The following is a 21,029-nucleotide window of genomic DNA, read 5'->3' as shown; positions in this document are numbered from 1 at the left end:
TGCTCAAACCAGAGATAAAGTATGATCGCAACATCAATAATTATGCTTTCCCATCATGAATTACTGATGGATTCTTACATCTACTGTAATTCATCCCAATGCATTCAGCAGTTGTAACTTTAAACATACCACGAAAACAGTGCCATAGAAATTACTGCTTAATTAACAATATGGTAAATTGCTAGGCATAACGTGATGTACTCCTATTCATCTTTGTTTGAGCTGTGGCAGAAAAATAACCAAGGATGTTAAAAAGCAATATGCAGTGCTAATGAATACAAAATGCCTATCTGAAAGCAATTTTAGAAAGACTAGCAAACATTGCTGGCACTAAACCTTATTCTACAATTTCAGTGCTCAGTGTAATAATTTACTACAAAAAGACCTTGTTTGAATCCTGGTTCATAGCAAGCCTTCATAAAGGTAAAAAGGTTGAAATATAGGCTGTAATCCCAGAATCTGACTGGGAGCTGGATTCATGCATTTTGGAGACCTTCACCAATTTCTTTGGTGCTCTGTGACTGGAATATATCAGGTATTCTCCAGATTTACCGAGTTAAATTAAAACATCACACTAAACCAGGTGAATGCAAAACACCTGTATTTTCATATATATATATAAATACACATGTGTTGCCTGAAAGGAAATTATTTTAATTACTGCATATTTTACCAAAATAGAAAGGAAATAATGCATTTTGTAGCGTGGAGAGGGAAGAAAGTCTGCAGGAGCCCATGATTAGCACAGTCAAACAAAACATTCCTAAAAATAGAATCCTACAAAAAACTGTAACAAGAATGAGAAGCTTGCACAGAAGAGGTCTGTGTTGCAACACAGGAGGTCAGGAAGGCACCCAGCAACCACATGCCACCTGCACCACAAGCAGGACTCACACACATTGCATGAAACCCAGAGCATCAGCTGTGGCAGAAGAAGAGTCAGAGCAACCAGAACATCTGTCTAGCAATGTTCTGGAAATGCACTGCATGGGTCTTGATCGCTCTGAAGACACTTGACATTCGTATAGAGCAAGGCATGCCTGGGTCTGGGGTCCTTGCTCAGCCAGCAGCCAGTAGTCCCAGCTGTTCCAAGCCGGGTCCTGCAACACATTGCATGGCACAATGACATGTGGCAGGGATCAGCGCTTGCCAGAGGGAGGAGCAGGCTACATTACAGTTATTTTGTGATAGCAGAAACCATGTCACCTGTCTTAACAGCCCACCAAGTGTCTGATGCAAGCCAGGGCTTTTCTTACCGCTTTAGGATTAGGGAATAAACATATTTACTGCTGTCAAAGCTACCCTGGTGGGCAGAGGGTGCTGAGAGGGTGAAAGCAGCAGGTGAGGCGGAGGTGGGTGGGCTTGTTCAGCCTAGAGAAAAGAAGGCAGAGGGGCTGCAACTGCTGCCCACCCAGAGCCCTCTGCAGGGACCAGCCGCTGCCCCCGAAGGCCTGCGGCAGAAGGCCAAGAAGTAACCAGTGCAAGCTGGAACCAGAGAAACCCATTTAAGTGAAAGGACACATCTTCCACATCATCGGGTGGCGAAGGACTGGGATGGGGCCCAGTGGGTGCTGCTGACAGCCCCATTCCAATTCCACCTGCTCTGACGCTGCCCAGCTTAGAGCTGGGGCCAGAGCACATGGTCCCCAGGTATCCCTTCCAGAGCTGGCATGGGGCTCAGTCCCCTCAGCCCACCACATCTGGCAGCAACTCCAGCAGAGGGTCTGTGGCACAGCCCGCAGCACCCGAGACCAGGAGATGTCCTAACAGATTGTCTCAAGATTGTATGTAGCAGCACAAACTCTTACTTCCTACTAAATGCACGCATGCAGACAAAGCGGACCAGGATAGATGTTTCTGCTCTCTGCAAGGTGCCTTGGAGAGCCAGAAGCAGCTGCACAACAATGCTGCAAGCTGCAGGGCCCCTCAGCTAAATCCGACCACTGATCAGCATCTTTCTGTCTGCAGGCGAGAGAAGCACCCAACAGATCCAGGTGAGCAGCAATACAGCCCCAGCTCCATCCCCTGTGCAGCCAGGCGATGCTGGCAGGGTACCCTCCCTGCTTTGCACCTCGGTTCCCCTGGCAATGCAGCGAGATGCAGGGGAGGTGCACAGATCATTGGTCTACCCATCCAGGGGGGCAAGCCAGCAGACCGTGTGAAACATGGAGATACAGAGCCAGAGTCCAAAGACAGACCCCAGACCTTTGGAGACACTGAAAACCTGACATGTGAAGGGAGCTCAGCCTGTACTTTACACTTATACAGTAGTCAAAGCAACTAATGAAATAGTTCAACTGCAGTAGACTTCAGCTCAGAGCAGAAGTCAGGAACATCAGTTTTCACAGAAAGACTCCATTTTCTGACACAATTTGTTTTGTTGCATGAATCACCCTATTATCCAACCAGAAATTAAATTCCAGCTCTCAACTGCAGTTAATAATTAACCTTATTGTACAAGTTTCCAGTCTTGTCTGGTGAAGAAACTCTTTCAAACACATTAACATTTCAATCAGTGCTGCTGTCAGTGTAATCCAGTAGTTCTCCCCTTTGGCCTTAAGTTTCTTTTTAAAAAAAAAATAAATTATCAAGTCATATCCTCCAGCAGCACCTCTTTTCCTCAAGGCAAACCTGACAATAAGCTCTGCTCCCCAAGGATCTCTAGTCTGAGGATTAATTGCTCCTATTACAGTTTCTGCCCAGATTCAGGAAGGAAAAACCAGCCACTGGAACCAGTGCCTAAGCCGAGCTGATTGGGAAGAGATCCATTCCCATCGTAAACTTCTAGTGCTCAAGCTTTTGTCTCCTGGTTGTACTCTTGCTTTCCAACATACTTGCACACCATGTTCAACCTCTTTCTCCCCCCCTTTTTATTCCCTACTTGCCTTAAAAACACAGCAGCCCTTTAACAAAGATTTGAGGGGTTTTTTTCATGATGAATATTTGTCATTTAAATGTACAGTCTAGGGCTAGCAAGCTCTTACATTTGAAAACTATGCTATCTCATAAAAAAAATAAATAATGAGAAAACTGTTCTAGTTTCTAACTCAGGCTTAGACCAAGTAGATTTGGGAAGTTAAGAAGTGAGCAAACACAGACTCTCCCAGCTGGAAGGACAGCAAATCCCACAATGGAAGTCAATGGTTTCCTTCTTCAGCATCTACTGACATACCAGGACACATCATGAAGAGCCCAAGATGTGGACAAAACTTAAGGTATTGCGAAAAATAGCTGTAGTTTAAAAAAAAAAAAATTATTACCAAGAACATGACCAATGCAGGAGACTAAATTTAAGTAACTTAGCTACAAAAATAATATCCTATGCATACGTGCATTTAAGATGCTTTTCAGGAGGAAGAAAAGTAGTTACTATCTTTCTTTTAATTAAAGGACATGTGATCACTGCTCAAAAATGTCAAAGGCACACCTGAGTTAATTTACAGAGTCCAAATAATCAGTTTTGGCAAGTTCATCACCAGCAAATCAACAGGCTTGGGTAAAAAATTACTTCTGCGTGGACAAAAAGTACTTGTTAAACAGTCAACAAATTTACTGTGGTTTTTTTAAGATTAAGTTATCCAATTGCACAGCTGTGTCAGCATTCATTTGTCCATATAATCTTCAGTCTTCTAATCTTCTAGCAGCATTTACATTGCCTGTTATTTTCAGTGTGCAGAGCAGTGAGCAATGCACTCAGTTTGGAGGCAGCCAGAACGCACTGGTAGCTGTATCTGTACCATGGAATTGCTGTTAATACCCAAGGCTTTTTTTTTTTTTCCCTTTGATGAAATAAGTTCTTTTTTTTTTTCCATGTTGTAAAAGAAACTCAAATAAAGAAAAGGTAAAAAAATACTGATAACTTTTTTGGTTTATATTAATTAACTATTTCTGCACACATAGTGATGGTAGAAGGCTTAGAGTTGGTGGTGGGGTTTTTGCTTTGGAGGGTTTGAAGCGTTGTTTGGTTTTGGGTGGGTTTTGTTTGAGTGGTCTTTTGTTTTCATTAACTGCTTATAGAGAACTTAAGAATTTGTGAAATCCTATAAATAAATGGATTGTTGCTGGACAAAGTTCAGAGATTAGCTCAGTCACTTGTTCCCAAAATGGTACGAGACACTGACTAACTAAGAAACACTCATTAAAATATTCAAAACTCATTATCCAAAACAAAGGATGGACTTTGTGTTCTGCCAGACATTCTGGATACAGAATGTGGCTCAATGCACTGAACAAAAGCCACATTCAGAATCAATGTATTGCAGAAGATCTGCAATAAGGTCAGTTATTCATCATCTCAGAGCAGGACCTTGTCCCAGAGAAACACAGATGCCTGTTCTTGGAAGAAGCAGAAAAAGAAGGGAGCAGAGGGCACAGAAATGCAGAACTCCTTAGCCAAGTTACAAGGCAATTGAACAGCTTCTATTCTGTGGTGTTAGCAATGTGACACAGGGTCCGTAACAAGCAGGTAGAAGCAATAATCTCTTCACCACAACTGGCTGTGGTTCCAAAATTAAACAACTAGTATAAGTTTTCAAGATTCAGTTTCATATTAGTTTCCTAGCTGTATCTAACTCGGCAGCCTGGGATTACAAATACAAGCTATTTTCACAACTACTAACATCTTAGCTCATCATTTGAGCCTTGTCTTGCAGCAAAAAACAACATCTCTCCCTGGAAGAGCAGAAGCCCACATATGAGGCAGCATGGGGATCTAACAGAGCTGTTTGCAAAGGATGTGCTTTAACACCATTAAGTCTTTCACTTTTAGAGACCTTGGTCAGGAACACAGACTCAAGGATGGGATTTTTTTTTCCGAGACAACAAATGAGTATTACAGCAAATGAAGTACAGTGGTGAAATGAAATTGGAGTAACACAAATTAACAGAAGCCTGAAGAACACACTTTGTTTCCTCCAGTCAGGTTTAAATGAATGTCCCCTTCCAGAAATAACAAGACTACCTACAGAAAGTCCAGTTCTGTTTCTAAACAATTACTGTGGCTGCACAAAGCGAAAGAGGAACAGCTAGGAGCTGCTGCAGAGACACCAACATCCAAATGCACACAGAACCGCATCCTTTAACAGGCTACCGCTTTTGGATATGTTGGGAGTTTCAAAACTATATACGGCCTTTGACATTTTATGTGATGTTATTTGGCCTCTACATAATTTCATATTTGCAGTTGCTTATGTTGAACATAGCAATATCTACCCAGAAGATCAGGTAACATCTCCAGAAAACACAAGTGCTGGTAAGGAACTCATGACACTGAGAAGCGCCAAATCAATCAGCAAAGTCAAGTAAAGCTGACAGGCACCAGCAGTGCTGCAAGGCAAAATAAAACCATCCCTCTCTCTCCTCTCCCCTCAGCCACGCTTGTCCAAAGCTAACTAAAAGCAGCTCTAAGTCCCTGCCCAAAGGAACCCCAAAACCCAGGCAGTGCTAGTGCACAATACCAGGGCAAGCTATTTTGTTTCCTAAGACTTCAGACACACTGCTTTAAATCACCAACCACAAAACAACAATGAGGGTGGCTGTGCTGAGATTTCTTTGGCCAGCACAAAGCTTGGGTTTTCCCCTTTTTGCATCAAGCTTCCCAGAAGTGCTATACAATTCAGGTACCTTCCCGTACCCAGCAGAACACCACCCAGACAACCAGCATCATCTCCAAAGCGGCAGCATTGTCACAGGTTCAGACAGAGGACCGATGGGGCAGAACCAGCCCAGCATACACAAACTGCACGGCTAAGTCAAAGTCTGTTTACAAACTCTTTGGAGCTATCCTCTCCTCCCAAGTTCCACAGGGAGCGGTGAGCACTCACGTAAAAACACATCCTCTCTGCCTGCAAGATCTCCAGGAAACAAACAGGTACAACCCGCAATCGCCAAAGAAGTTCAGTTAGGGAAAGTACCTGAACATTTTGTCAAACTTTTGGCTTTTTCATCAAACCCCCACAAAGCGCATGAAGAAACGCAACTGCAGTTCTATTTTGCAGGAAACATTTTAAAAGACAAATTAATTTTGAACACTGGGAACAAGAGAAACCCCAGCATTTTACTCTGTGTGTTCACTCACGTAGGAGTCCCCCAGATGAATGCTACAGCAATACAGAGGGACTGGGGAAGAACAGTCTTCTAAATTGAAAGTGACTTAAGCACAATATACTATTCCCAAGAGATCAAACAGACTTTCAGACCCCTAAGCTAACCTGTACAGGTATCAACAATTTATAAGCAAAAAAGGAAGCTTTAACACACCGAAACCAGAAAAAATAAAAAAGGAGAAAAAACCAAACTCAGGCAGTGGACTCTGTGAAAGATCCAAACTGTGCATATTGAATTAAGCCTAATTGCAATTGCCCTCAAGGACACTCAGCCTCTCCACCACCATTCACGCTCAATACCTTCCTGGCATTTGGCCTCCCTAGTAGGAAGCTGTAGTATACACATTCTTACTGTACACAGAAGGTGAAGAAAATAGCTTGAAAGGTTTGCTAAATACAAAATAAACAAGGTTTGGTGAACAGGGGAGCTTGCTCAAAATTCTGCAACTCTCAGTCCAGTGTTGCATCCGGGGAATGAAGGGATCACAGCTACAGCAGAGCCATTTTCTCCAGAGGCGGTCTGCAAGTCCACGGCAGGAATTCCTATCTCAAGGCATCAACCTGGCACCCAGGACTACCTAATATGTGCTGAATCTGGGCATGCTTTCCAGCACAGGCTGCAGAGGTAACAGGAGCAGTCCCAGCCCTGGGCAAGGAAATGATAGCAGCTTGTATGGCACAAATCACAGCCCTTTTCATCAAGTGAGGGTTTGCTACCAGGGGAAATCTGAAAATCACTGGCCTACAGAAACAGATTGCCACGTAACAGCTCTACGAAGCAGGTATATTCTCTATTCCTAAGCATCTTCATAGCAAGGAAAATAAACTCAAAAAAACCCAGCGAGGCACAAAACTTCGATACCTAGGCAAACTGGTGAACACAGAGTGATGCCACAGGGAATGACAGAACGAGCAGGCTGGAGAAAACAGCGCTAGAGGAAAAGTACAAGTTCCTCCCATGCAAGGAGTAACTGCCAAGGGATGGGAAGATGACTAAAACAGAAAAAAGTCACAGCACAATAGGTGGGTTGCCAAAGATGTAAGGCAGTAATGAGAGCGAGAAATTAACATTAATCACTAAGCCTTCAACCTTTTGCAACAACTTTGTCTTGTCTCATCTTGATCATCTCAGAGGAAGAAACATGCCAGCTTCTTAGCTCAGTGATTTTCCAACTAGACCATACTCCATCCGAGCAGCAGCATGGCCAGAACTACCACGAAATTGTAAGTCAGCTGAAATAAATGGAACAATCTCACAAGTAGTCTTTCCCAAGTCACTGCTTGAATGCAAAAGGGTAATTTTTATTTAACATTCTTCAAGAGTGCTGGCCAACCCAGCAGACTGCTTCACTGACATGCAAAGCCTACTCAATTTGCTAGTATCTTCTGATGGGAAAACCTAAATATTTCTGCATCCATCAGCAGTAAAGTGGTATCTCCTCACACTTCAGCTTTCAAATAGCGATATGGCCATCCTATTCTTTCCTCATCCAGTCTTCCATAAAACCTTGTGCTGATTTTGGCTGGGGTAGAGTTAATTTTCTTCATAGTAGCTAGCATGGGCTATGGTTTGGATCTGTGCTGCAAACAGTGTTGATCATTCAAGCGAGGTCAGAAAATGGTAAAAGATAATAATAAATCAACATATCCCCAGCCCTGTGCTCTCATACACCTCCTGCCTTTAATGCACCTTTCAGGTATTGAAAGCATTTATGGAATATGGGGGAGTGGAACCTCTCCATGAAAAATCACCTTTTCTAAGGTGATTGCATAGTGCGGGTCATTCTCTGCTTCCATTTACCAACAACCATGTCTGTCCCTTTGACTGGAAGGCTCTTGATTATTCAAAAAGAAAAATCTCTTTACTGTCAGTAAAACCACAAGTCTATTTCAATCTAAGCTACATAAGACTAAGGACTTACAAGATATTAACAGCCAGTTTAACAGTGGAGAAAGGCTTAAACCCCTTCTGAATACCACCTTTATCTAAGACGACATAAAAAGCACAGATTGCAATCAGAGATCAGACATGAAATCCAAAGGTCAAGAACTGCACCCATCTTCACACACCAGTCCTTAACAGCAAAGAGCAGGTACGCTTATTCTTCAATCCTTTGTTCACAAGTGGATTTAACAGCAGTCCCCAGTGACTGGAACAGAAGAGTGTAATCATCTGGTCTCACAGGTAGCAGAAACAAGATCACAATACCCAGCAGGAAAGAAAACCCAGAAAGTGTTTCAAAATGAAAAAAGCTGTTGCTAGGCAAACACATGAGTTGTGTGAATGCCAGAGCAAGTCAGGAAGTCCAGCTAAGAGCTGCAGGTGACTTTTCACACAGAGGTCCTGGATTTTCAGAGATACCACGCCTGCAGGGAACACAGCAAAAACACGTGTGTTCCTCACAATTGGCTCTATCCCCCATGACTGACCTGTCCTTACCAGCGGCAGCCCCGCTGCTGCCACAGCGCTCCGGCGAGCTCTGCCTCCCTTGCAGCCCTGGGCTGCCCACAGGGACAGGGCAAGAGTCCCAGCCCTCAGGGGACAGCATCCCCATGGCAGCTCCAGCCCACCCCAGCTCCCCAACAGCCCGGAGAGGTAAGCTAGCAGAAGATGCCTCGGAAAGCCAAGCCAGCTACAGGACACATCTGAAGACCATCTGACCTCCTGATGGGAACTACTTCGGGTCAGACATCCAGCAGAACCGGCGTGGCAGCCCCAGCATCCACCAGCCCTGGCGTGCGATTCCAGGCTGATGGACATCAGCTGCAGCACTGCCTCACCTCTCAGATAAACATCAGGATACCGAGTGTTAAACCAGCTGCTGCTAAAATTCAGGTTTCCACAGCAACGCTACTAATGACACACAGTGCTTCTGTAGTGCACTCCCCTGTTATCAAACACTATCAGCATCTGTATTCCAGCTTGTGGAGTTACACCAGTTTGAGGACCCTAATTTCATTTTCCAAACGCTGCAGTCCTGGCGTTTGAAGTATAGAGCCTAAGCTGCAAAGAAACCAAAGGTGGTCACAGTGCTTAGTGACAACCCTCACCAGTTACTGGCTGCAACAGTTATTTCACCACTCGCCTTCAAACGTGCTCTCGCATGGCTTTGCTGTGCAGGTTAATGGCTTTGCTTCTTGTGCAAGTTTGAGGAATTTGGAACAAAACCTCCACCCCTGCTGGGCACAGACAAGCGAGGGCAAGCAGCCCACAGCAGCAGAGCCAGCTCGCTGGTTGCTGTGCGGCACAGAGCATACTCGCACAGGCTACAGTTACCTGCGCCAAATTACACCTCATTGTCTCACTGGAGTGAAATGAAGAAAAACAAATGCAATTATGAGTAGTTCAGAACTGAACTGACTGGACTTAAAATCAGACTCCATGACAGTAGCACAATGGATTAACGGTAAATTTCATTTTGTCAGCAGGATGAGCAAACAACACAAGTTTTTGCTAAATCAATTCAAGCAAGTATCAGAGGCATTTCTTTCACATCATCCATCAAAACACAGTGACTGAAGTCATGACTGAAATGCTTTAAAACATGCACCAGTTCCAACCCAAATTTTGGACAATATTCTATGGATAAAAGGGACACAGGTAAGCATGCGATATCAGAACATCTCCACAAGACTTGACAACACATTAGCTACCAAATTTACCATCTGAACTCTGAGGACTTTGAGGCTGCTCATTAGCGCTTATGAAGGACCCATGGCTTTGACAGCTTCCAAAAGGGGCTCTCCCAGGATGCTGCAGTAAGAGCATGCAGGCATATGGTAACTGAGGCTGAGGAGAACTCGGGGGTGCTGGTGGATGAAAAGTTCAACACCAGCAATGCCCACTTGCAGCCCAGAAAACCAACCATGTCCTGGGCTGCATCACCAGCAGTGTGGCCGGCAAGGTGAGGGATGCAATTCTCCCCCTCTGCTCCACTCTGGTGAGACCCCTGTTGCAGCACGGCATCCAGCTCAGGGGTCCTCAGCACAGGAAGGGCATGGACCTGTGGGAGCTGGTCCAGAGGCCACGGGGATGATCAGAGGCTGAAGCTCCTCTCCTGTGAAGTCAGGCTGAGAGAGTTGGGGTTGTTCAGCCTGGAGAAGAGATGGCTCTGCAGAGACCTTAGAGCAGCCTTTCAAGTACATAAAGGGGCCAACAAGAAAGCTGGAGAGGAGCTTTTTACAAGGGCATATAGCGACAGGACAAAGGGAAATGGCTTAAACTGAAAAGGCAGATTTAGACTAGATGCAAGGGAGAAATCCTTTACAGTGAGGGTGGTGAGGCACTGGCAGAGGTTGGATGAGGCTTGAAGCAACTTGGTCTACTGGAAGGTGTCCCTGCCTGCAGCAGGGGGTTGGACTGGATGATCTTTAAGGTCCCTTCCAACGCAAGCTCTTCTGTGAGTCTATGACAGGCTTTTCCCTTACCCTTGGGCCTCATAGGTAACCCACGTCCAGCTTGTAACTACTTAACCTGATTTACATTTGACATTTTAAGCTACAACAGCAACTAGTCAGACACGAATAAAACACCTGACTGCACAGCTGCACTTCATGGGACTGCTAGTACAGCTGTAGGACATCCCTGGAAAGCGCAGCTCTACCCTCAGCCCCCAGCCCTGGCCAGAGCTGGCAAGCCCAGCACCTGCAGAACAAGGAGATCTGCCAGATGGTCCTCACAGCAACCATCTCCTCAGCTTCATAGGGTTCAAGAAAAGCACAGCCACCACCCTTGTGGGTGCAGCTGGGCCTTAAACTGAACCAGGTACAAATGAAATCAAATCCTCAAATCAGGGAAGAAAAATACAAGAGCTTCTTTATTACACTGATTAGACCACTGAACGAGAAAGTACCTTCTGGATAAAAGAGGCAACAGAACAGCACCATCAGGATAATCTACTTCATACAAAAATATATATATAGTGTTACCTTAAAAAAAGATAAAGAGCCATTCAAGTTAACTGCCCATTATTTCTACCAAAGGCTGTTTTGAAACACTGCTGGCCCCCACATCTACATCTGGTTTTCAGACCTTTAGCCCAGCTTTACTAGTGTCCAGGTTATGACCACTTTTGTTTCTGCCCAGCCCTCAAGTTTCTGTGGCATCGGCAAGCATCCACGCAGCACTACCAGGAGTCCCAACACGCTGCTAGTGCTCTAGTGGTTTGCTTGTGCGAGTAACGCAGCCAGCCAGATGAGAAAGCCCAGGAAATCAAACAAAAGTCTCCACTGCTTCTTTGGGCAAAGGGTCACCAGGCAAAGGAGGTGCCTTTTTAAAGCTCGGCTTTGACAGCTATTACTGTCAGAAAAGCACTCAAAAGAATAACCAATTGGTCAGTCAGCCCAAAGCTGCCTCTGAGTCAGTAGGACAAACCAAGGCACACAACATGAATGTAGAACACAATAAACTCTGAAAAGTGGAAAAATCATGCTCTGAGAAACTATTCACGTTACAGTACTTCAGTGTCATCAAACAATTTGGATTGGAAGGGACATCTCTAGTCAAAGCTCCTGCTCCACAGGGTCAGCACTGACTTCAGACCAGCTGGCTCGGGACTCCATCCAGTTGGGTCTTCAAAAGCGACCCCTCAACCTCTCTGCCCCAGTGTGGAATGGTACTACAAACTGAGGAACGGATGCACAAGGAGATTCATGGCAGGTAAAATATTCTGGGCTTACTAAAGGTAGCACCACATGAAGTTAACAGAGTGTATTTCTTGGACGAGTTGAAAAAAATTGCTGCAGAAAATGTATGTTGTAGCTCTTACTCATCAAGACTTCAGTGAAGCGACGATGAAACAGCACAGCAAAGGCTTCTGTTAGTTTAACAGCTGGATATGGTCACAACTAGAAAGAAGCTTGTGAGGGAAGAAAAAACGCCTGCAGTACTCCCGGGCTGCTAATACCCATGGGATATCTAGTTTTTAATAAGAATACTCTTGGACTTGTCTCCTACCAGTTTCTTACCAAACATTACTGCTAGAAGAGGATTAGTACCAGAACTGTGGGTGAGAACTAGCACAAGACCTAGCCAAGGAGATGACAAAATAGAAGAAGAAAGCCCTCCCGTTGGGAGGGCCATGAGGTTCAGAGGCAGGGAGGTACTACCACTGGAGAAGACAGTAAACAAGACTCATCCTACTCGCCATGCTACCCAGTCAGCCTCTGCTCATACAGCAAGTGCCAGTGAGTCACCATTAAGGACACTGTCAGGACACAGGTGTGCCACAGTATCATTAAGACCACCCTACCTTGCAAGCGAAAATGAAACCACGAAGCTCCTTTGCACAGCAAACAGGAACGAGAAGTGCTTCCTCAGGCCAAGGCTGTGGGAGCAGGCATTGCTCACCCACAGTCCTGGCTGAACTTGCACGTGAACTTTTAGCACTGAACTCCTGACCTCAAGGAGTTAACTTTTTTCAATGGACACTGGAAACAAGGAATAAAATATTAAGTGATAAGACTTGGCCAGATGGAACCAATACAATACAAATAGCAGGGCTGAAAATAAAGGTATTTCTCCCACCCACCAAACCACATGCTTTCAGTGCTTATTCGAGACATGCAGGGCTGTGTGACTGCAGAGCAGGCAAATGCAATTCACTGGAACAGTAGAAAGCTAACCTGTCCTAAACTGTGATTTATTTTTAATCCTTTTTTGCTAAGCTGTATCAATTTACCTTGATATCATAAGAGTGCCAGCACAAACGGCAGGGAGCTAGCTGGAGCTAAGGAAGGGTAAGGGAAAAGCAAAGCCATCTACCCTCCCCACTTTAGCAGCAACTTGATGTTAATTTAGCTCCTTTGATACACAAAAAATAAATCACATCTTAAGAGCAACCATTTTTTGTCAACTGGTGAATGTCTCCTAACCATAGGGAAAATGCTACTATTCATTAACTTGATGAGATTCATAAAGTTTTCACAAGTTTAGATAAGTAACTGTATTCCTAAAAACAGTAAAGTTTCCTATTTAGTACAGTGCAATGTATAGTACTGATACACTTCTTGAAAATACTAACAGAATACTTAGTTTTGGCACTCCAATAAAAAAAATTTATAAACAATCAGAAACACCCTCCAAAAGTTCTAGATACTTAGCACTTTGAGTGCTGCAAACTGCAACAAATGCCACTGTACAGCACTCAAGCAGCCTCAGGCTGAGGAGAAGTATCACTGACCAAGAGATACGAAGTTCTCTTCCACTTTCTAACAGCTCTGCAGCAGTTACCCACAGGCACCGATGCAGAGCTATGCCCGAGGATACACAACGTCAGCAGTGATGCAGCTCCTGCGCCATGCACACACCTTCACGGGTGCTCAGCTCCTCACCTCGCCATTCCCTGTCCTCCTGAATCAGCTTTCCTGGCCAGGGCAGGGAAGTTTACCATCTCCTCAAGTGTGGGGTTTTTTTAAATAGTCATTATTAAGTCTGTTCAAACAGACAAAAATGTTTGAGTGAAAAATACCTCCACTTTCATTTAACAGAAGAAAGCAAGATTTCATACAGACACACTCAAAAGCTAGGAAGAAAAGAAGCCTGGCTGGTGTTCAGCAGAAAAAAATAAAATACTCAAAATGTGAAGCAACATCTCTATTTTAATTTCTCAATGATTAAAAAGTTAAATACTTTTGCTGACTTATTTCAAAAGTTGATGGCAGTTTACGTAAGTTACTCCACAGTGTGAAGGAGATGCAATATACTCTCTCTCCCTTCGAAGAGAGAGAAACCGGATGAATAGAAGGTGATGATTGCAAGCAAAGCACAAACCCCAAAAAATTCCTTTGGCTCTCCTCCCTTCAATGTGTCCCAAAAAACTTCTTCTTTGCTGTTAGTTTATCTTCCAGATCACTTCATTCTTGGAAGATAAAATGCTGCTCCATCCTCTGAAGACCTTAAACACAACCACAAGCCGCCCGGCAAGCGTGGGGGAGCAGGGGAGCAGAGCGCTGTCTGAGCAGTGGTGACCACCTTAGGTGCAAATGGACACCAACCAAGCCTCACAGAGCAGCACCCTCAAGGCCTCACATCCAGTCTCACCCCCACCACACCAGTCACCAGACTGACAGTCACCAAGGAAGTTACCCCAGGACACCTTCTACCAAGAGTCACTCATCACTCCCATCTCTCCAAAATCCTGCCATGCTAAAAAAAAAAAAAAAAAAAAAAAAAAAAAAAAAAAAAAAAGAGTAAGACTTTGAACTGCTTTAAATTAAAAACACAGAGAAAAGCACAGATTATATGAACGTACTTCCATCCTCAAACCAGGATTATTCAAAACTAGGAACTGCCAAAGGAGAAAGGGTGGCATGATTGTGCACCATTCCAAAGAATTCTGCTCTTCTCCAGCAGGTAAATTGCATCAAAAAAAGAAAGCCTGCCTTGAGTTGGCACAGCACCAATGGAACAACACTAATGCATGCAGTCAGGCACAAAAATAAGGTACTGTAGCATAACTGCAAAGCACAACTCATTCATGGAATTATTCCTCATATCCTGCCAAGTGTTCTCAGAATTGCAGATATTTTTGATTACAGGCAAGATTCTTAATTCCTAGAAATCAGATATCTGACAAATATCTGCACCCTACCAGCGTGCAGTCATTAGGGTTTAAAAGAATGAAGGGAGGAAATCCAGAATAATTACAAATACGCACCTTGACTTTGTTGCCCAGTCAACACATCATCTGGCAGACAGGCATTTCATAATATACTCAAGAAACAAGTTTTTGGATTTGTTTTGTTGGAGCTCTGGGTTGTTTTGGTGGTGGGTTTTGGTGTTTGTTTGGGTTTGAGGTTTTGGTGGTGGGTTTTTTTTAAACTGTTTTAACTGTAGTCAGCTTCTGGGCCTCTGCTATTTGACCATATCTCTTATTTTAAAATTCATTGCTAGCTAATTCCTGCTTCTTTGCAGAAAACAATCCCTTTCCTAGAGTTTTGCTTTTCTTCTTTATGGGAGGTGAGAGGAAGAGACAGAGGGAGCAGGGGAATGCAGCACTTCAGCATTAGGAACTCATCAGTTTAAAAACCCCATGCTGGAAAAAGCTGTACAGTTCTAGTCCCGGTTGAACGTAAAACCCCTGGCAGGTTTTCATAATGAAATGGAACCAGCTCAAGTCCCAGCTGAGCAGAGCAGGGCAGCAGTATGACCACATTCCTTTCCTCCTGGTGCATGCACAAGGCTAAGTCACCCAACCTGCGCGGCATTCTTACCCAGCTTACCAAAAATAACAGTGTTTACAAGATTATACTCCATTTCCTTCTAACAGGGGACAGAGCTGCCTAGTAGCATTTATTTTACTGCTACAGTAAAACTCTCTTATTCAACACAATTAAACATTTAAAAGGAAGTGGCAGTGAAAGCAAAAGATGGAGAAATTTATGAAAATTAGAGATTTCCTCTGTTCACCAACACCAAAATTTACAAAACTGTAACTAAATCAAGCTACTTTGGCACATCGATATTGCATCTATGACTTTTTATCAACTGAAGCTGTTAGACAATCCAACCCTTGCTGCTATTGAAAGGCCTAGAGGTTTCCAGCTTGCTCAGAGAAGTCCCAGTTTATATGCCACAGAGTTTAATTAAGCAAGAGGTCCTGGCCCCATATAATCCTCAGGGACTAAGAGGTTGTCAGTTTAGCCTGATTCAGCTGAAATCAGTTAGCTGCCAAACAGGCTGCATTTACATCAGATCTTGTGACACAAGCACACAGCTGCTCCACATAGCCCCCCTACTGCAGATGCCTTCTTCTGGCTTCAGGCAGCCTTACCCACAAGTATGACATGAATAAAGATAACAGGACCGAGTCCCACAATCTCTGATGTGGCCTCGGGATCCTATAGCACCTGTGGAGATAGCCCATCTCACATAATGAGCTGTATTTGGTTTAGAAAGGATAAATATTGTAACCCTTTGAACCTCTCATTGTCTGAGGATGTGACTCCTAGAAGCCACAGTGGCCTATTCTTTCTTCCCGTAACATCCTCAGGTATTAACCTTATTCCCTTCTCAAAGGTAAGCTCACCTATCATGCCTGCTTACATTTTCAAGCAGAACACAAATCCCCCTATCAGAGATTCATTAAACGTAACTCCCCGAGACGAGAAGGCTGCTCTGGTGGCAGGAAGGTTCTGCTCGACAGGCGCGGGGCGCTCAGTCCGTGTTTGCTGTCCAGGAACGCCGTGTCCGAGCACAAACAGAACCTTGAGCGCGCATTTACCATTGCACAGTGCCCTCCGATGGCCAGCCCACAACATGGATCTTGAAAATCCTAAAACCCAACGAGATGCTCATTGTCCTGGCCTAAGGACAGTGTTTGGGCAGTAAGGAAAGCAGCGGCCAAACGACCCGCCACAATCCCTCACCCGACTGCACAATGACCAGCTCACTTTACAAGAGAGCAGGGGTGAGGAGAGACACAGCTGTCCAGGGAGCATATAAAACTAACATTTCTTCACTCCCTCAGCCCCACATTTTAATACAAACCAGCTTAAATGTCTTTACATTAAAACTAGAATTTACTTCATGTCAGTAACAGTGGCCAAAATATGCTGATAACTCAATTAAAAGCATAGAAATCAAAATGCAAGCTTTCATAAAAATCTATTGACCTACTAAGAACCATAGCCTATTAATTTTGTTATGATGCCACAACAAGTAGATACGCAAGCCTTTTCATTTCTGAAAGGCTTCCTTACCTGGACTTTTTATCATCATTTAGAGTTTTACGTGCTATCCCTGAGAAGCCAATGCACTCAGAATCTATAAAAACAATTCAGATTTTTTTTCTCCATTTAAAAAGTCAATAAAAAAGTTACTATTCTGAATTGCTTATTACTAAGACACTGCATCACCGCTGTGACCAAGGGAGGCCCCTGCTCACACTCCACTGAAAGAGTTATGCTTTTATATAACTGGAGTATTCAAAGCAGAAACAACAGATCTATCTTTTCAGAGAGCCTGCCTTCGCAGTGCTGTTCATGAAAGGCACACCTTCTCGGGAACCCGAGGGGTTGTTTCCCTACGTAAAAAGCCTCCTGCCTCACACAAGCCACAGACTGAGCCGGAGCACACAGCAGGCTGGACCCCTCATGTTGCTCTGCCCGTCCTTCACCTTACAGCTGGGATTCAGCAGTGCCTGACACAGGACCATGACTGTCTACGAGCTGCTTCTCTGGCACACCACCCACAGCGATGCCCAGCACCCTGGTCATTCATCCAACACACTTCCCATCCTCGCTGTTCCACGAGCCAAGCTGAGAACCAGCGCAATGAGGGGACACAGCTTATGCTGCCTCAAGAAGTGGCTCATATCAGAAAACATGACCTTAAATGTGATTACAGCCATCTAAAATGCAGACACTTCCCCCCAACAACTCACCAAAATGTTCATTTCAAAAAATTTATGGTTTGCTTAAAATGCCAAGTAGACAAATCCAACGCCAAACTCCACTATGTCACTGCTTTGTCATCAAGTCAAGTGCGGGAGGAAAGACTGAAGCCTTTTTCCTCAGCAATAAATCAAGTTAATCATCCAGCAGTGCATTAACATACTGCTTCTGAGCAGCCCCATCCCATGAACAGCACCAAAACATACACAGACAAACCTCATTAACATGATGTCCAAGGTCAGGGTCCAAGGCATCCTCAATGGAGACCATTCCACAGCAACAAATCCATCAGGAACACGTAAACATGAGACACAAAAGCCAACTTCCCACATGCTTTGCTTTGAAACAGTTTGCACAAAAAGAGACAGTTTGCCCGCTGCATTGCGGCCACACTCCTTACCACCTCGCAGCCCAAGCTCTGCTTCACCAGGACACCACTGAGGCAAATCTTATCTTTATTCTTTACCCTGATAGCAGATAAAGTACAGCTAAGCCTACGCTTCACAGGAATTCACCCCACATGCAGGTGCCATTTCCATCATACCCAAAAACTGTTTTTGCTATTATTTACCAAAAGCGTGTCTCATTCTCCTGAGGTCTTGAAATCCTTCAGGATTCATTTCTCACACACAGTGCTTTGCCAAGTATGGTACCAAGATGAGAAAAATAGGTTAAGCCACAGTGACTATATCCAGAACTATTTATTTTAAGGCATATGCAATTATATCTCATGCATCAAGATATTTTCATGAACATAAGCTCTTTTTGACGATTTCTAATGCATGACAAAACACCATCTCAGTAGGAAGCTTGTAATTTCTGTTTATTCAATTGCAAGTCATGGAAGCTGAATAGAACTTGAAAGAGAAGAATGCTGGAATTGGAGAAGGCAGTTTCACACACAAGCCTCTTTTTTGCCTGTATTTTAAAACATAAAAAGATACTCTTTCTTCAAGGATCTTTTTCTGAAGACACGTTACTTATTCAACCAAATAAGATAAAAGAAGTTGCAAGTTTTTCTTCCACCAAAGCACACTTGAGAAAGGGGAAGGGAATACTTGTGGAAACTTCTATTTTGTTTGTTTGGGCCACATCTGATTCAATAGCTCTCAAGAAACTCAAACTGAAATGAATGAGAAGTGTACTTCTCCAAGAGACGTATTGTTTCCTTCCTTCTTGCGGGGCGAGGGGGAGACTAAAAAGTGAATTTATGAGATTAATCCAGTAATTCCCAAAAACAATCAGTCCTGACACATTCAGCGGTTTGGGAACTCCCTAAACAAATGCATGCTATTTACAGAGATTAATGTAGGCACAAACTCTGTAAACACTTAAGCATATGCTTAATTTAAGACATGAAGTAGGCCTACTGACACATACATCTACTGTGCAAGTAGAAGTTAAGCCTATGTTGAATTATTTGTGAAAGATACTGCTACTTTTATGGGAAGCCATTAAGCAAGCCTAGCTTACGCTTAAATAACTACTTTTTCCAGCCAGCAAACATAGCAGGATCGGCAGTCCTCCATAAGGCCTACTTAAAACCCTATATAAACAGTATACAACTAAACTGCAAACTGTATTTCAAACCTAGGTAGGAACAAAGAAAAATTAATAGCCTAAATGTGTCTGCATACATGATTTGGCCTCTCAAGACTAGCAAGAGATTTTGCTTTTCAAAACAGAAAGACAGCTCAAGTCCAAGCTGATGCTGATGGAATGCACCATTCACAAGAGCCAGCACGCAACAGAACTGTAAACATACTTGCCTTTCTTAACAGCTCTTTAGAGTTACCTTCAATGAAGCATAGTCACAGCCACCTTCCCAAGGGAGATTCTCCTCCTTCAGTGCCTTCCTTTGCCCATACATTTACCACAGAAAACAATTTAGGCTGCTGGCATACTGAAACTACAGCCCACTGGGCTGTGTATACTGCCTGCATTCTTTGCCGTGCCCCTCCTCACCCTGTCCCCCTTTCCTCTTCCTTCCACCCCTTTGCAATCTCCTGTTGTATTTTTAGGCGATCACTGCTCTGTTCCGCAAAGTGTTGTGCACCATCATGACCTACAGCGATACAGAACACAAAGAACTGGTTTATTGTTCCTTATGGGTAGGGTGGCAGTAGCCATCACTGCATCCGTGCCATGGGGACCGTTGTGGGTCATCACAGAGAGACCAACCCCTTGCTCTTCCCCAGTGGTTGTTTTTCAGACAGCCTGGTTTTACCTCGGGAGGTGAACGGCAGGCACCTCTTCAACCCAAATCGCCGTGCCCACCACCAAGCACGCCAGGTCCCTGGCACCAGCTGGGGCTGTGTGCACCGCAGCAGCAGCTGCCCTTGCTCTCCTGACAGCACTTCTACCTTGGAGCCAAGGTAGAGAATGGCACACCGAGCAGCATGGCCAGCAGCTATACTTCCCCGTCCAGCAGATTTCTCTGCTTATTTGCTTCTCTTTAATATTCTGTGCAAGTACCAGCATATGTCGAGGAAGGAGGCAGGGACAAAAGATAACGGCGAGTACACACACAACAGAAAAAAGCTGCAGCCAGTCTCCAGTATCATGTTCTTGGCCACCTATGAGGGACACAAAAGGATGGCTCACAGGTTTCCTTTCTCCTCGTGGATCACACCTACTCAATCAAATCCATGAAAGCACATTAACCACTGCAAATGGAGAGTCTTAGGGTGCTGGTGCTGGGACAGCAACCCCACTAGCCCAGCTGCTCCCTCAGGCCACACGGGCCCTGCGGCACGCTGGCAGCAGCCAAGGCCACCACCGACATGTCTATACTACCTGAAGGGTCAGGTGGTCGGGCAAGAGAGAAGCATTCCTGCGCATGGGAGGGAGCTGCTCAGGGGCTTCTGCAATCCAGGCCACTGCCATTAGGAAAACAACCCAGGGAGGAGGTTCTCTGCCGGTGTTGTACTCCCTATCTTAAAGGCCCAAGGCTCTTGCAAGACGCTCTTCTCCCCTGCCTTCACAGGCACGCTGAGCATTTGAAATCAGGCTGCTCCCATAGCTTTATACCATCAGCGAAAGCAGAACCAGCCACCCCCCCTTTATAAAAACACCCACTGCAGCCAAAGAACCTCCTTTCCCATTAGGATTAAACAGTACAGTCATTTAGGTTTGGTGCCATTCAAACACATCAGGTAATAAAATTGTCTGGCAGCATCTACAGTCACAAGATTCTTTATGCCAGCTTCTTCTACATCATAAGACAACTGACAGGCAGCCCCTCGTCTTCAGTTCCACAAACCCAGGCATAATATTGTTGTTATTATTCAGTCCTGCAAAAAAACAACCCGGGCAAGCAACGTGCCAGCTGCACTGAAATCACAGCACGGCAGCCGGTCCCTCTGCCGGCGCTTTGTTACAGCGCCCACCGAGGGGAAGGAGCACCTCGCCGGGGCCACAGAAAAAAACGGGCACAGACGACAATTATTCCCGTTCGCGTCGGACGAAGCGGGCTGTTCCGCTCACGCGTACTGGACCTGCCAGCGCTGTATGTGGTCCCGCAGAGGACAC

At 44.6% G+C, this 21,029-nt stretch overlaps 1 protein-coding gene across 7 annotated transcripts in view; it reads right to left on the bottom strand.

Annotated features, from left to right (window-relative positions):
• The window catches only part of LOC121080522 (E3 ubiquitin-protein ligase NEDD4-like), a 187,704-nt gene that overhangs the window by 165,946 nt on the left and 729 nt on the right, over nucleotides 1–21,029 (bottom strand). The gene's annotated exons all lie outside the window — the stretch shown is intronic.

The sequence above is a fragment of the Falco naumanni genome, chromosome W (assembly GCF_017639655.2).
Source record: "Falco naumanni isolate bFalNau1 chromosome W, bFalNau1.pat, whole genome shotgun sequence".
Classification (NCBI taxonomy): domain Eukaryota; kingdom Metazoa; phylum Chordata; class Aves; order Falconiformes; family Falconidae; genus Falco; species Falco naumanni.
This window is presented reverse-complemented; position numbering and strand designations above follow the sequence as displayed.